Source organism: Hyla sarda, chromosome 4 (assembly GCF_029499605.1).
Source record: "Hyla sarda isolate aHylSar1 chromosome 4, aHylSar1.hap1, whole genome shotgun sequence".
Classification (NCBI taxonomy): Eukaryota; Metazoa; Chordata; class Amphibia; order Anura; family Hylidae; genus Hyla; species Hyla sarda.
Genome location: NC_079192.1, coordinates 217,528,854 through 217,545,099, shown reverse-complemented (window position 1 = coordinate 217,545,099; position 16,246 = coordinate 217,528,854). Strand labels below are relative to the sequence as shown.

General features: G+C 48.0%; 1 protein-coding gene across 2 annotated transcripts in view; it reads left to right on the top strand.

The window, feature by feature from the left end:
- The window catches only part of LOC130368972 (uncharacterized), a 54,981-nt gene extending 40,835 nt beyond the window's left edge, over positions 1 to 14,146 (top strand). For both annotated transcript variants that reach the window (XM_056573517.1, XM_056573516.1), the window contains exon 3: positions 13,954 to 14,146. The gene's annotated coding sequence lies outside the window, so the exon portion shown is untranslated. The remainder of the gene's footprint in view (positions 1 to 13,953) is intronic.
- The last annotated feature ends 2,100 nt before the right edge of the window (positions 14,147 to 16,246 follow it).

Sequence of the window (16,246 nt, the reverse complement as noted above, 5' to 3'; positions counted from 1 at the left end):
CTCCCTCTCAGCCGTGGCCTGCTTGGACTCCGGTGCCTCAGGAAATTTTATTTTGGAGTCATTTGTTAATAAATTCAGCATCCCGGTGACCCGTCTCGTCAAGCCGCTCTACATTTCCGCGGTCAACGGAGCCAGATTGGACTGCACCGTGCGTTACCGCACTGAGCCCCTCCTCATGTCTATTGGACCCCACCTTGAGAGGATTGAATTTTTCATTCTCCCCAACTGTACCTCTGAGGTTCTCCTCGGTCTGCCTTGGCTCCGGCTTCATTCCCCCACCATTGATTGGACCACCGGGGAGATCAGGAACTGGGACTCTGCCTGCCACAGGAAGTGCCTCTCCCCCCCTCCCAGTCCCGTCAGGCAAGCCTCTGTGCCACCCCATGGCCCCCGTCCTGGTGTCACACTGCCCCGTGTCAGGTCTCGCCCTCTGCCCTCCCTCCCCATTCCCACTCCTGCTGTACTGCCTGCCGTTGAGGAAACCCTCCATTCTTTCCCGGTGTCCTCATCCCAGGGGAGGCAGTTACTGGACAAAAAGAAGGGGAGACCTAAGGGGGGGGGTACTGTTACGCCTAGCGCTCCGGGTCCCCGCTCCTCCCCGGAGCGCTCACGGCGTCTTTCTCCCTGCAGCGCTCCGGTCGGTCCCGCTGACCGGGAGCGCTGCACTGTCTTGGCCGTTGGGGATGCGATTCGCACAGCGGGACGCGCCCGCTCGCGAATCGCATCCCAGGTCACTTACCCGTCCCGGTCCCCTGCTGTCATGTGCTGGCGCGCGCGGCTCCGCTCTCTAGGGCGCGCGCGCGCCAGCTCTCTGAGACTTAAAGGGCCAGTGCACCAATGATTGGTGCCTGGCCCAATTAGCTTAATTGGTTCCCACCTGTTCCCTGGCTATATCTAGTCTCCTCCCTTGCACTCCCTTGCCGGATCTTGTTGCCTTAGTGCCAGTGAAAGCGTTTAGTGTGTCCAAAGCCTGTGTCCTGAACTTCTGCTACCCATCCTGACTACGAACCTTGCCGCCTGCCCCCGACCTTCTGCTACGTCTGACCTTGCCTCTGCCTAGTCCTTCTGTCCCACGCCTTCTCAGCAGTCAGCGAGGTAGAGCCGTTGCTAGTGGATACGACCTGGTTGCTACTGCCGCAGCAAGACCATCCCGCTTTGCGGCGGGCTCTGGTGAAAACCAGTAGCCTCTTAGAACCGGTCCACTAGCACGGTCCCCGCCAATCCCTCGCTGACACAGAGGATCCACTACCTGCCAGCCGGAATCGTGACAGATATTTGGGTAAAAAAAGTTTTTTACCCAAATATCCTTGGTAAAATGAGGGTGCGTGTGTGTGTATGCGTATACCCCGATACACCCCCAGGAAAGGCAGGGGGAGAGAGGCCGTCGCTGCCCTCTTCTCTCCCCCTGCCTTTCCTGGGGTCCAGAGCCCTGCCGCCGGCCCTTCTCTCCCGCTGGCTATCTGGACCGCTGCCCGTTCTCTCCCCCTGACTATCGGTGCTGGCGCCCCATTGCCGGCGCCGATAGCCAGTGAGAGAAAAGCGGCGCCGGCAATGAGGCAGCGGCGCCGATAGCTAGGGGGAGAGAAGGGGCAGCGGCACCCATTGCCGGCGCCGCTGCCCCGTTGCCTCCCCCATCCCCGGTTGTATAATTACCTGTTGCCGGGGTCAGGTCCGCGCTGCTTCAGGCCTCCGGTGTGTGTCCCATGCGTCGTTGCTATGCACTGCACGGCGCAATGACGAGTGACGTCATTGCGTCTCGCAGCGCATAGCAACGATGCAGGGGACGCCACACCGGAGTTTCTCTCCCCCTGTCTGTCGGCGCCGCTGCCCCATTTCCGGCGCTGCTTCTCTCCCCCTGGCTATCGGCGCGGGCAATGGGGCAGCGGCACCGATAGCCAGGGGGAGAGAACGGGCAGCGGCACCGATAGCCAGGGGAGAGAAGGGCCGGCAGCAGGGCTCTAGACCCCAGGACAGGCAGGGGCAGAGAAGCCGGCAGCGACGGCAGGTCTCTGCACCTGCAAAGCCGCTGCAGTTCAATGATTTAAAGCGCCCGCTTTAAGTCATTGAACTGCAGCGGCTTATCGGCGCATAACACGCAGGTAGACTTTAGGCTAAAAATACGCCTATAAATACGGTAATTATGTATTCGATCTGTTATGTAATAGTGGCATTTGTCTGATGTTTTTAAGCTCTGTTGAGAAGCGTATAGATACAACACCTAAATAAAGAGTATACCCCAAGAACACTACTAAAACACCACCAAAATGCTGTATAGATAGACATTCTCATAGCTTTCTATTGACTTTCTAAAACATCTGGCAGTGGCATGTTAACTATCCCCCACCCAACCCTCCACAAAATGACTTTTTGTTTGCTGCAGTACAAAAGAGTAGGTCATGCTATAAATGTTCCATTCCATTGAAATATTCCCCATTGGGTATGTTTTGAAAATTGTAGCAAACTCATTTTTAAATTTGTATGATTTGGAGAAAGCTGAAGGCCTGTTTAACATAAGCATATAGGTAGACAACCTTAAAGGGGTACTCCGGTCCTAATATATCTTATCCCCTATCCAAAGGATAGGGGATAAGATGTCTGATCGTGGGGGTCCCGGCGCTGGGGACTCTCTCAATCTGTCATTCAGCACCCACCTTTGTGAGCTCTCTGCAGCGCTGGAAGCTCCGAGTGTGCAGCGTGACGACCACAGGGCAGGAGTATCGTGATGTCACGACTCCGCCATATGTGATGTCATGCCCCGCCCCCTCAATGCAAGTCTATGGGAGGGAGTGTAAAAATGATTTTGCTACAGTTTACAAACACATACCCAATGGGGAATAATTCAATGGAATGGAACATTGATAGCATGACCTACTCAACAATCTGTAAATAATCTTTTGTACTGCAGCAAACAAAAAGTCATTTTGTGGAGGGTTGGGTGGGGGATAGTTAACATGCCACTGCCAGATGTTTTATAAAGTCAATAGAAAGCTATGAGAATGTCTATGTATACAACATTTTGGTGGTGGTTTAGTAGTGTTCTTGGGTTATACTGTTTATTTAGGTGTTGTATCTATACGCTTCTCAGCAGAGCTAAAAAACATCAGACAAATGCCTCTATTACATAACAGCTAATAAAAACTGTTTAAAAATTGCTATAATCTGCATATATTGTTTATTTGCATTTCCAAACACAACAAAACAAACACTGGAAGAAGGAGTCCAAAATGGGTGAAAAACTATAGTTCAGCTTCTGTCAGGATGCAATACACACCTCATACACTAATAGATAAATTACAATTTACAAATAGTTAACTTTATGAATGCCCTACATTCAGTAGCTAACTCCTATTATTTTTCTATGTAATGGGGCTACAGTTATTTGAAATTTAACTTGACTTAGGCTGTGTTGCCACTGCAGTTGTTCAGCCAAAGCCAGAGGTGGACCAATAAGGAAGGAGAAGTATAAGTCCTATTCCTTTTAAATACATTGGCTCTGGCTTAAAAACTGCAGTGGCATTAAAATAAAAAAGCACTGCAGAGAGCTTGCAAAGGTGGGTGCTGAATGACAAATTGCAGAAGTTCCCAGTGGCGGGACACCCGCGATCAGACATCTTATTTCCTATCCTTTGGATGGGGATAAGATGTATTAGGGCCAGAGTACCCCTTTAATATGGATCCATGGGGCCTGTGTTTTACAAATAAAATTGCATCAGCATGTCAGGAGTATATAATCAGTATTACTGATCAGTAGTACTGTTGGGCTGTCTTCTAGGCAGGAAATTGAACTACACTCAGAAATTTGTATTGCAATATGCATGAAATATTTATAAAATACTGATGCAATCTGAATCAAATATAGATCAAATATGGATGCATCTGTATTTTAATCAATCTCCGTAGACCTCAATATACATTCTTTTATCCACAAAATAAAAGTTAAAAAGTAGTGCATGCTGCGTTTTTAACCCCTTAAGGACATAGGGCGTACAGGAATGACCTGACGTCCTGGTAGCTAAGGACACAGGGCGTACCTGTACGCCCGTGGGAATTCCGGTCCCTTCCGCGCATCCTGAGACCCCCCCCCAGATCGGTGATTTGTGGCGATTCCGGGCAGATCGGGTCTGTGGTGACTCGATCGCTGGAAAATAGGGATGATCAGAGCTGTCCGAGACAGCCCCGATCATCCTAAAGGATAGGAGTGAGGTGGCAGGGGGGCCACCTCCTCCCATCCCCTACCATTGGCAGTTGGGGGCGAGGGGCTTAAAGTCGAAATCCCTCAGAGTGGGGAGGAGATGGCGGTGGGTGACGGAGCACTTCAGGATGGCGAGGGACCGGTGATCGCGGAGGGATCGGCTGCAGGTAGTGGCGGGATCGGCAGCAGTAAGGAGGCGGCGGAGGCAACGGCAGAGGCAGCAGTGGTAAGTGATCTTCACATCTGCCTTCTTGGAGTTGCCAAACTACAACTCCCAGCATGCCCAGACAGCCAAAGGCTATCTAGGCCTTCTGGGAGTTGTAGTTTTGCAACATCTGTAGGGCCACAGTTTGGAGACCACTGTGCAGTGGTGTTCAAACTGTAGCCCTCCAGATGTTGCAAAACTACAACTCCCAGCATACCCAGATAGTCCAGGCATGCTGGGAGTTATAGTTATGTAACATCTGGCCCTTCAGATGTTGCAGAACTACAACTCCCAGCATGCCTGGACAGTCTGGGCATGCTTTGAGTTGAAGTTTTGCAACATCTGGAGGGCTACAGTTTGGACACCACTACACAGTGGTCTCCAAACTGTTCTCTAGTTGTTGCATAACTACAACTCCCAACATGTCCTTCGGCTGTCTTGGCATGCTGGGAGTTGTAGTTTTACAACAGCTGGAGGCACACTGGTTGGGAAACACTTTTGCAACCAGTGTGCCTCAGGCTGTTGCATAACTACAACCCCCAGGATGCACGGACAGCCAAAGGGCATTTTGGGAGTGTTAGTAGTATGCCTGTTGCATAACTACAAGTCCCAGCTGTCACTTCATGCTGAGAATACGACATGCCCCCGAAAACCATTTCAGAAAAATTTCCTTTCAAAAAGCCTAATGTGGCCCCTTCTCTTCTGAGCATTGTAGTTCGCTCACAAAACACTTTACGTCCACACATGGGGTATTTCCATACTCAGAAGAAATGGGGTTACAACTTTTGGGGGGCATTTTCTCCTATTACCTCTTGTAAAAATTGTTAATTTGGTGAAAAAAAACTGCATTTTAGTGAATTTTTTTTTCCATTTACACATCAGGCTTTACTGAAAAGTCATCAAACACCTGTGAGGTGTTAAGGCTCACTGTACCCCTTGTTACGTGCCATGAGAGGTGTAGTTTCCAAAATAGTATGCCATATATATATTTTTTTTGTTTGTTTTTTGCTGCTATGGCACCATAGGGGCTTCCTAAATGTGACATTCCCCCCAAAAACCATTTCAACAAAATTCACTTTCCAAAATCCCATTGTCGCTCCTTCCCTTCTGAGCCCTCTAGTGCATCCACAGAGCACTTTACGTTCACATATAGTATGAGTAAAAATTCAAAAATTGGGTCTACAAGAACATGTTAGTGTTAAAAATTTAGATTTTTAATTTTCTTTTTTTTTTTATTGTAATTTTTATTCATTTTCAAAACAAGGAACAGGCAGTAACAAAGTTTGGAGAGAACAGGTCCCCATAGCACAAAACAACAGCAGGAAAGACATGCATCAAGGTAGAACAGAGTGTTTACATAAGACATGGATAAAGCTATATAAGCACCAATTCCAGCTAGTCCAATACTGTCAAAAGACAACAAGGAAAAAACAGGGGGGGGGGGAAGGGGACAAGGGAGAGGAGAAAGAACAGAAGGAATGGGAAGTGCAACACCAACAGACCACAAGAAAGGGAGGGGGGACATACCACAAAATACGAAGGAATAATGAACAGTAAAGAGAGAGATAGAGAAAGAGAGTAGCCGAAAAACTCAGTAGAAAGGTTAGAGGTTAAGGAGGTTGCCTGTCAGTGAATCTATCCCATGGGTCCCATACAGAAAGAAACAGCGGAATAGGGAGGCCGTGAGCGATTGAAGAGAGGGAATCTCTCGAATCCTAGCTAACAGATCTTCCTCGGATGGGGGTAAGGTTTGCTTCCAATACTTCACAATCAGCGTCTTGGCAGCCACGACAATATGCAAGAACAGTTTAAATGTTTTTTTTAGCCAAGGTTTTAGTAGATAAATGCAAAAGGAAAATCAAGGCGTCCAGCGGAACCGTCACCCCCAACACCGCCTGAACCAGTCTCTGAACCCTAACCCAAAATGCCTTATGAGCGGACAGGACCAGAATATGTGAAAGATGTCGCCCAAGCCCATCCCACATCTCCAGCACTGGGGAGGAATATCGGGATTTAGTTTATTCAGAAAGACCGGAGTGTGATACCATCCGATCAGCATCTTAAATTGAGTTTCTTTATAGGCTGTACAAATGGAAGCCCTAGAGGCCCTTTCCCAGATCACCCTCCATTGAGGAATAGTAATAGTAGTACGGAGAGCCGACTCCCAACACTCCATGTAACGGTGGACCGGGGCAGCACAATCCGGAGGGGAAATTAAGAGGGAGTAGATACTGGAAAGGAGTAGCCTCGTTTGCGGCTCGCCACTATACGGCCTCTCGAAGCCCATAGGCAAAGATGCAGTCAGGGATCCCTGAGTCAAGGTCAGATAATGACGAAGCTGCGTATAGCAGGCCAGCTCAGAGGAAGGGAGGTTCCAGTGGGAAACTAATTGATCAAAAGGCAGGAGGGATCGGGTTAGAGGATCCACCACATCAGCCCAACAGAAAAGATTACGGGAGCCCCACTCCCTAACCATAGTGGAAGTCACTCCAGGGGGGAAGTCCTTGTGATGAAGAAATGACCGTAAAGGGGAGGAGGAAGATTGAAGTCCAAAGCATCTAGAGCAATAAGTCCACACAAAGTGGGAAAGAGACATAGGGCCGAGAAGAGGGCAAGGGGGGTGAGGAAGAGTATATGTCCATAAGAGGGAGTTAGGGTGGTGCGGCGCTAGCCACAACTTCTCCAGTACCATCCATTTACTGCAGGCGTGATACGTCGACCAGGCCGCCAAGTGTCTCAAGTGGGCTGCCCAATAGTACTTTGTTACGTCCGAGACCCCAAACGCCCCCTGATCCCGACACGCCAGCATGACCGACATAGGCAACCTATGTCGCTTAGCATCCCAAATAATCCAGAAAATAGCCGATTGAAAAGAGCGCAATACTGCCAGGGGGACCCGCACCGGCAGAGTCTCAAAAAGGTATAACAGTTTGGGAAGAATGGTCATTTTGACTGCCGCAATGCGCCCAAAAAAGGGAATATTTTGGGAGCGCCATTTCTCCATTAAGGCACGCAGCTCTCGTAGAAGGGGGGGGGGGGGAATTAGCTGAGTACAAGGAGGAGTAGGAAGGGGAAAGAAAGACACCTAAGTAAGTGACAGCAGAGGGAGACCAGCAAAAAGAGTAGTTAGCTCTCAAGAGGGAGACCACAGAGGGGGGGGGGGAAGGTTGAGGGGCATAGCCTCTGACTTTGAGAGGTTGAACTTATAGCTGGAGACCAGACCATAGGCATGCAGGAGTTCATAGAGGGAGGGTAGAGACAGCAGGGGCTTAGTGAGAGTGAGTAAGACATCATCTGCAAAAAGACAGATCTTGAAGTCCCTACCATGAAAAGACACCCCAGAGATATCCGGGTCCCCCCGTATCAAAGCAGCAAGCGGTTCAATACATAATGCGAACATCAGGAGGGATAAGGGACACCCCTGCCTATTACCATTGTAGAGGGGGAAAGTTGAAGAAGAGCCATAGGGAAGTTTAAGAGAAGCTGTTGGGAGAGAGTAGAGGCCCTGCAGTGCTGTAAGAAAACTACCAGAGATCCCATATTTCTGAAGGGTAGCAAACATAAATGAACATCCCAGCCTATCAAAAGCCAAGCCTTTTCAGCATCAAGGCTTAACAGGAAAGCTTGTCCGGATCCCCGATTGACCACGTCTATCAAGTCAACAACCCTCCTTGTATTATCACCCCCTGGCGGCCCGGGATAAAACCTACTTGATCCTTATGTATAAGGGTAGGCAGAAAAGTACATAGGCGGGACGCCAGCACTTTAGAAAACAGCTTCAGATCAGAGTTTAGGAGGGCTATAGGCCTGTAACTAGAGCAATCATGGGCATCCTTCCCAGGTTTCGGGATCAAAGTAATTAGGGAATGCAAAAAAGACTGCGGGATACTCTCTCCTCCCAGGAAGGAATTGAATAAGAGCACTAGCTTGGCAAGGAGAACAGAAGAGAAAGTTTTATAGTATAGGTAAGTGAAGCCAACGGAACCCGGAGAGCACCCCGCAGGAAGGGTCTTAAGGACAGCCGAGAGTTCCTCCAGAGTAACGGGAACATTCAAGGTCTCCCGGTCAACTGCCGACAGAGCCGGAAGGCTACACCTAGAGAGGAAGGAGTCAAGGGCTGCTGCACGTTCTCCAGGATCAGAGGGGAGTTGAGAAGGAAGGGAGTATAACTTACTATAGTAATCCTGAAAAAGGCGGGAGATAGAGTCTGGGTGGTAGTGAAGGGTCCCCTCAGAGTCCTTTAGAGCCGAGGGGGTGTGGTAGACCGCCCTGTTCCGGAAGCGCCTAGCCAGCATCGTGTGTGCCTTGTTACCCTTCTCATAAAAGCGCTGTTTGGCATAGAGCATCTAGTTAGTTAGTTAGTTAGTTAGTATGGTTGAAAAAAGACATACGTCCATCAAGTCCAACCAGGGGATTGAAGGGAAGGGTGTAAGGGGATAAGGGAAAGGGATGTAGTTTTATAATTCTGCATAAGCATTAATGTTATTTTGTTCCAGGAATGTATCTAACCCTGTTTTAAAGCTGTTAATTGTTCCTGCTGTGACCAGTTCCTGAGGTAGACCGTTCCATAAATTCACAGTCCTCACGGTAAAGAAGGCGTGTCGCCCCTTTAGACTAAACCTTTTCTTCTCCAGACGGAGGGAGTGCATCCTCGTCCTTTGGGGGGGTTTAACCTGGAACAGTTTTTCTCCATATTTTTTGTATGGGCCATTTATATACTTATATACGTTTATCATATCCCCCCTTAAACGTCTCTTCTCAAGACTAAACAATTGTAACTCCTTTAATCGCTCCTCATAGCTAAGATGTTCCATGCCCCATATTAGTTTAGTCGCGCGTCTCTGCACCCTTTCCAACTCCGCAGTGTCCCTTTTATGAACAGGCGACCAAAACTGAACAGCATATTCCAGGTGAGGCCGTACCAATGCTTTATAAAGGGGGAGTATTATGTCCCTGTCCCTTGAGTCCATGCCTCTTTTTATACATGACAATATCCTGCCAGCTTTGGAAGCAGCAGCCTGACATTGCATGCTATTCTGTAGTCTGTGATCTACAAGTACACCCAGATCCTTCTCTACCAGTGACTCTGACACTCCACTTTGTGAAGAGCCAAGTCACTCAACTAAGACCTCGCAGCCACCAGACGCCTCAGAACAGGGAGAGAAGGAGCTAGGAGGAGACAAGCCTCAAGGTTAGAAATAAGGGCCCTAAGTTCCCGGGAGCGACACAAAGTATCACGTTTCAGCTTAGAACCCAGCGCTATGCAATGGCCTCTAACCACGGCCTTATGGGCCTCCCACAATGTGGCCTGAGAGGAGACAGAACCCTCATTGGTGGTAAAATATTCGGTGATGCTCTGAAGGATCGAGTCCCAGGAAGGAGGGGATTTAAGCAAAGAGTCATTAAGACGCCAGTGACATCGGCGGAGGAAAGAGGAGAATGGGGAGAAAGTGACAAGAACAGGAGTATGATCAGACCAGGAGATAAGTTCTAAAGAAGCAGAGGAGAGCATGCGTACCATAGGGAGGTTTCTGAAAAAATAGTCGATGCAGGTGTGAAGCTTGTGGGGGTGAGAATAAAAATAAAAGGAGTGGTCCGTGGGATGGTCGATGCGCCATAAGTCAAAAAGTGCAACCGAACAGATCAGCCGACGAAAATGCGTTGATAAGCGCAGTTGCGAAATGGGAGGCAAGGACCCGGAAAGCGATTAACAGTCCATCCGAGGGGAAAAAACTAATTAAAATCCCCACCAAAAAGCCATGCCGAGGAGGCATATTTATTGAAACGGCGAAGGAAGGGGATCTGGGAAGTATTAGGAGCGTACACATTACAGAGGAGCAACTGTTTGTCCCCCATGGAGCCCTGCAATATGAGAAACCTGCCTGAAGGGTCAGCATAAGAGGAGGAGACCTGCAGGGGACATGATCTGGAAACCAGAATCGCCACTCCCACTACCTTCCTATCAGTCGATGTTAGATAGGCCTGTGGGTAGAGATGCTGCAAAAAGTGGAAAGAACCCATCCTGTCAAAGTGCGTCTCCTGAAGGTACACTATGTCAGCTTCAAGGGCCACTAGCTCCCGCTGCAGTAAACGCTGCTTAGTCTGGGTATTAAGGTCCTTCACATTCAAGGAGACACACTTAGCCATGAGGGTATAGTAAAGAGGAAATAGTGTGCTGTGTAAGTTACTCACTCAGTAGCGTGGGGGTGTCCCGGGGAGACCAAACAGAGAGGAGTGTCCACGAAGTCACACTGGCCAACCTAAGAGAAGAAAAAGCAGAAAGGAAAACCACATCTTGAGGGAAAAGAAGAAAGAAAAGGAACAAAAGAAGACAAAAAGAGAAGACTGAAGGGAACAAACGGGAAGGGGAACATAACAAGGGGAAACAGAAATGAACCACTGGTACATCAGCCAGTGAAAAGACCAAAGTGAATACACAACACAGTATAACCGCAGGCAGCAACAGTAGCTCACCATTTACCATGGCCTCAGAGGGGAAAGTGGAAGAACGCACCAAAAGGAGACTGCCCATGAGGGTCAGAGTCCCACCAAGAGGCCATAGAAATAAAAAATGTGAATCAGCCCTCAACATGCATCTCAAGAAAACAAACATACTGGAATGAAAAAAACATGTGAGTAAAAACAATGTAGAGGAGTAGTAACGCCACAGTCCCGAAAGCCAGCATCAGGTCCCAGGTAGGGGTCTGCAGAGGTGGACGCAAGGCGATTCAGGACCAGCTCTCAGGGAACCAGTTGGAGAGGCAGTACGACCAGCTCTATGGCGTTTTCCCAGCACAGGTTGCCACACCAGAGGAAGAGCCGGAGGAGGAAGAATCAGGCCCCAATCAGTGAGATGAGGGGTAGGGAGTCAAGGGAAGCACAGAATTCCGGCAAGTCAGCAAAGGACCGTAAGACAGCAGAGCATCCATCCCGTCTGGCCTGCAGGGCAAATGGAAAAGACCATCGATAGGGAATTTGGGCGGATCTCCGGGATGACAGGAAGGGCTGCTGCATCCTTCTCTTGTGAAGAATAATCCAGGAGAGGTCTTGGTATAGCTGTATGGGGGCTCCATCAAAGTCAAAGTTCCTGAGGGAGCACGACATTGCCATAATGGGCTCCTTTAAGTGAAAGTCCGCAACACAGCAAATGACATCCCGGGGAGGGCCATTGGAGGGGCGAGGGCGGAGGGCATGGTGAGCCCAATCCAGCTTGATTTTGTGGGATGGGGGCTCACCCAATATCATGTTGAAAATTGCCTCCAATGTAATATGCAAATCCTCAGCCTTAGTCGCCTCCGGGAGGCCACGCACACGGATGTTGTTTCGTCTGCCCCTATTGTCCAAGTCCTCAACATGAGAGTGTAGGTCATTGAGGAATTCGGAATGGGCAGTAAGAGTCCCCTGTAACTCGGCAATGTAAGACATGGTAGAATTGTGGGCTCCAAGTCATCAGCCCTGTTGGAGACATGCTGGAGGTCCTGACACATCACGGAGATCTCAGCTCTACAAGCCTCCTTAACCTCCATAATGAGGGTTCTAAAATCTTCTCTAGAGGGGAAATGAGAGAGCAATTGACTGAAGTCCATGGAGAGTGGAACAGAGGCGGATTCCCCGGAACAGGGTAGGTCAGCATCAGGGCTGCCTGCCCACGCAGCGAGAATAGTGGGCAAACCAAGGCTTCCAGGGGGACCAACAGCAGGAGAGGTGCCCGGTTGGGTTAGGACCCCAGGGGAACCCTCATAGCTCCCCCATGCAGACATGACCCGCTGCGGCTTCAGAGAGTCCCTAGACAGAGCCCAAGTAGCATCAGGGAAACCTTCTCCCCTTCCAGAGGAGGTAATATCAGGAGCTACTGGCCCTTTAAGACCGGCCTCAGGAGAGCATCTGTGAGTTGGGGGGCTCAGTGGACTAGCAGGAGGGACCCCAGGGACGTGGACACCCCCAGTAGCTGGAGCGGGGTTATGGGCAGGAACTGACCTGGAGTCTATACTTGTTACCGCCAGGGACCATGCAGACAACTCACTCTCTGCAGAGGTAGCCACGGCAGCAGAGGGACAGGAAGCTGGGGCCTGCAGCGGTTGCTCCGGCAAACCTTCTGAGTTCTGTGCGGCTGAGGAGGAGGCAGGTGGCAAGAGCTTCTCCATTCCGGACTTCACCCCTGATCTTGGGCACAAGGTAGGCAGCTAACTGGAGCAAAGTAGAGACCCCGTATACCAGGAGAGCCGGGGGCAGCAGCCAGTGCGTAGCAGTTGTAGGCCCCACAGAGCGTGACCGCAGGCTGCGAGTAGAGGCCGGGGATGCAGGAAGGTAAGCCGAAGCCAATGAGGGAGATAACACACAATCCCATTAGGGGCAAGTTGCTTGGCGAGACTGGGTAAGAGTACCTTCCTGCGGCGCCTGGCTCCCCTCGTCATGGGACAGAGGGCTGAGAGGTGCTTTTTAAGCTAATGTACTGGCCACGAGGTGCAGAGGTCCTAAGTTAGGCAGCCATCTTTGGCAGCGGCAAGCAACGCCCCCTCCAGATTTTGAATTTTCTCCTTCACTTTGCTGCTATTCCTGTGAAGACTAGAAATCGTTAACCCTATGGGTTCTGGCAGAACCAGTCATCACAACACCTAAAGGGTTAACACTGTTTCTGAATGTCATTTTGAATACTTTGAGTGGTGCAGTTTTTATAATGGGGTCATATATGGGGTATTTCTAATATGGAGGCCCCTCAAATCAACTTTAAAACTGAACTGGTCACTGACAAATTCCAATTTTGAAAATTTGGTGAAAAATTGGGAAATTGCTGCTGAACTTTGAAGCCCTCTGATGTCTTCCAAAAGTAAAAACATGTCAAATGTATGATGCAAACATTAAGTAGACATATTGTATATGTGAATCAATATATAATTTATTTGGTATGTCAATTTTCCTCACAAGCAGAGAGCTTCAAAGTAAAAAAAAATGCAACATTTTCAAATTTTCTATGACATTTTGGAATTTTTCACCAAGAAATGAGGCAAGTATCGACGAAAATGTACCACTATGTTAAAGTAGAATATGTCACACAAAAACCGTCTTGGAATCAAATTCATAAGCAAAAGCATCCCAGAGTTATTAATGCTTAAAGTGACAGTGGTCAGATGTGCAAAAAATGCTCTGGTCCTTAAGGTGAACATGGGCTTGGTCCTTAAGGGGTTAAACTAGGCATATATTTACACTCTCATATGAATATCATGATGGAATAATGATTACAAATACACTTGTGTAAAATAAGCTTTAGGGTATGTTCTCTTACAGTAAATTTTACTGGTGTGTTTTTTTGCATGCATTTTAATCCATAATTGACAAAAATGGGGGTGCAGCACCCCAAATCTGAGTTATGAAGTATCTAGAAAAAGCATTGTGGATAAAAGGAATTATTTAGTGTAGCAAATTTATTGTTAGTGTGCACTATATTTGTGGGTGTACAGTATTGGTGTAAGGTGTCCCATTTTTTTGAAAACCTAAATAAGATAGTTTTCAAAATTTCATGTGTATCTAATAAGAACATTTTTTTTTTTTTTTACAGTGTGCTTAAATCATCAGTATGTTTTAGACCCTCCATTGTTTAACATCTATTAAATACTATTATAGAAAAAAAAAACAAGAACAATTCAGGGGCAGATATCAAACTGTTTTAAAAGATATTAAACATTTCTCTATGAGCAAGTGTTTAAAAGAAAGAAGATCTTTAATTTTTTACAGAGACCGATTCATGCTACTTTTACAGCAGGACACCAAGATGCAAGCGGTGGGAAATAGGCTGTCAGACTTACTAACACTAGGTGGTACAAGAATACCTATTGTTTTACTAGCAAGAAATCTGCTAATCTAAGAGATTATACAATGCATCTGCTTTATCTGTAAGATAAGAAAAATTAATTAGAAACATTCTGGACATATCCTAGCTGGATATATAACATTTGCTATCTTCCAGCAGTTCTCGGCTAATTATGAATTGCAGCTGATTATTGTACATGACTTTGTGTTGCCTCAGTGCATTTTTAAATAAAGTGTTATATTTCAGATATGCAGCTTTGTTATTCTTATAATAGGTAAGAACAGAAGACATATAAATATGCATTGGAGCTTTGTGAAACCTTAAATTTTTCTGCAAACCTTTAACCTAAAGTGTAATTAGACCTATTAAGCAAACAAATAGCATGCAATTAAATAACATTCAAAAATATATACTATAAATGTATTTTCAAATACTGCAAATACTGCAAATATAAACATGTACTGTTGCATTGTGTAACGCCACTCGTCCACTTTTGACACACACCTTACATTATGTAACTGTAACGGCTGTGGTTAGGTGGATCCACTGACCTGTGAGGAAGATGGCTTGGGCCGTACCAGGGAGCAGATTCTGTGGTGCGGCCGGTTTTCACCAGAGCACTCCGCAAAGCGGGATGGACTTGCTGAGGCAGGCGGCACCAAGGTTGCTACCCCTGATACGACTCGTCCCCACAGGCAGCTGAGGTATAACGTGGCACAGGAAGGATGAGGCACAGACTTAGTCATGACAGGTAGGAGGTCAGGACAGGCGACAATGAAGCAAGGTCAGGTCACGTAGCAGGAGGTCAGAAGGCAGGCGGCACAGGAGCAAGGTCAGTATACGTAGCAAGGGATCAGATACACGGCAAGGCAAGACACAAATATATGCTTTCTCTTGGCAACTAGGGTGCAAAGATCCGACAGGGAACAGGAGGAAGTGCCTGAACTAAATAGGGTTGGTTTGGGACAAGCACCAATTATTGGTGCACTGGATCTTTAAATTTAGAAAAGCCATAGCGCGCGCCCTAGGAGGCGTGGACGCGCACGGCGACAGAGACGGGCAGGAGGAGAGGAACAGAGCAGGGCTCACAAATGAGCGTGCCCCACAACATGAGGAGAAGGTCCAGCGGGGACAGAAGAAGATGGGGAGGAAGGTAAGCGGCAGTCCAAGGTTCACATGCGGGCACATCCCACAATGCGAACCACGGCACTGCTGGGAGCAGAGGGCAGAGCCCTAACAGTACCCCCCCCTTGGGTCTCCCCCTCTCTTTGGGTCTTAAAAAGTTCCGAAGTAAGTCACGGCCCAGTATATCCTCCACCGGCTCCCAAGATCTCTCCTCCGGGCCTATATCTTTCCAGTCCACCAAAAAATAACGTCTCCCTCTTACAGTTTTCGTAGCTAAGATTTCTTTGACCTCATAGATGTCAGAAGAACCAGAAACAGGAATGGAAACAACAGACTTTAGCGAAAACCAATTGATCAAAACTGACTTGAGAAGGGAGGCATGGAAAGAATTCGGAATGCATAGGGGAGAACGTAGACGAAGTTTATAGGAGATTGGATTAATCTTTTGTAAAACCTCAAACGGTCGCAGGAAGCGAGGGCTCAACTTGTAGCTGGGAATCTTGAAACGGATATATTTGGAGGATAACCAGACCTTATCACCGGGAGAAAAAGATGGAGGAGATCTTTTCTTATCCGCCTGAGATTTCATACGGGTGGAGGGTTGAAGCAGAGAATGGAGAATGCTGAGTCTGTTGCCAGATGGACATGAAATCCTGAACCAGTTAATCAATGGCTGGCACGCCCGAGGAGACTGGAAAAGGAAGAGGAGGAAGAGGATGAAGACCGTCGACAACAAAAAATTTAGAAGACTTCGTGGCCTCAGAGTCTCTATGATTGTAGGAGAATTCCACCCAGGGTAAAAGATCAACCCAGTCATCCTGTCGGGCCGGAACAAAGTGACAAAGAAATTCTCCTAGAACTTGATTTTCTCTCTCGACTTGCCCATTGGATTGCGGGAGATGAGAAGATGAGAAAT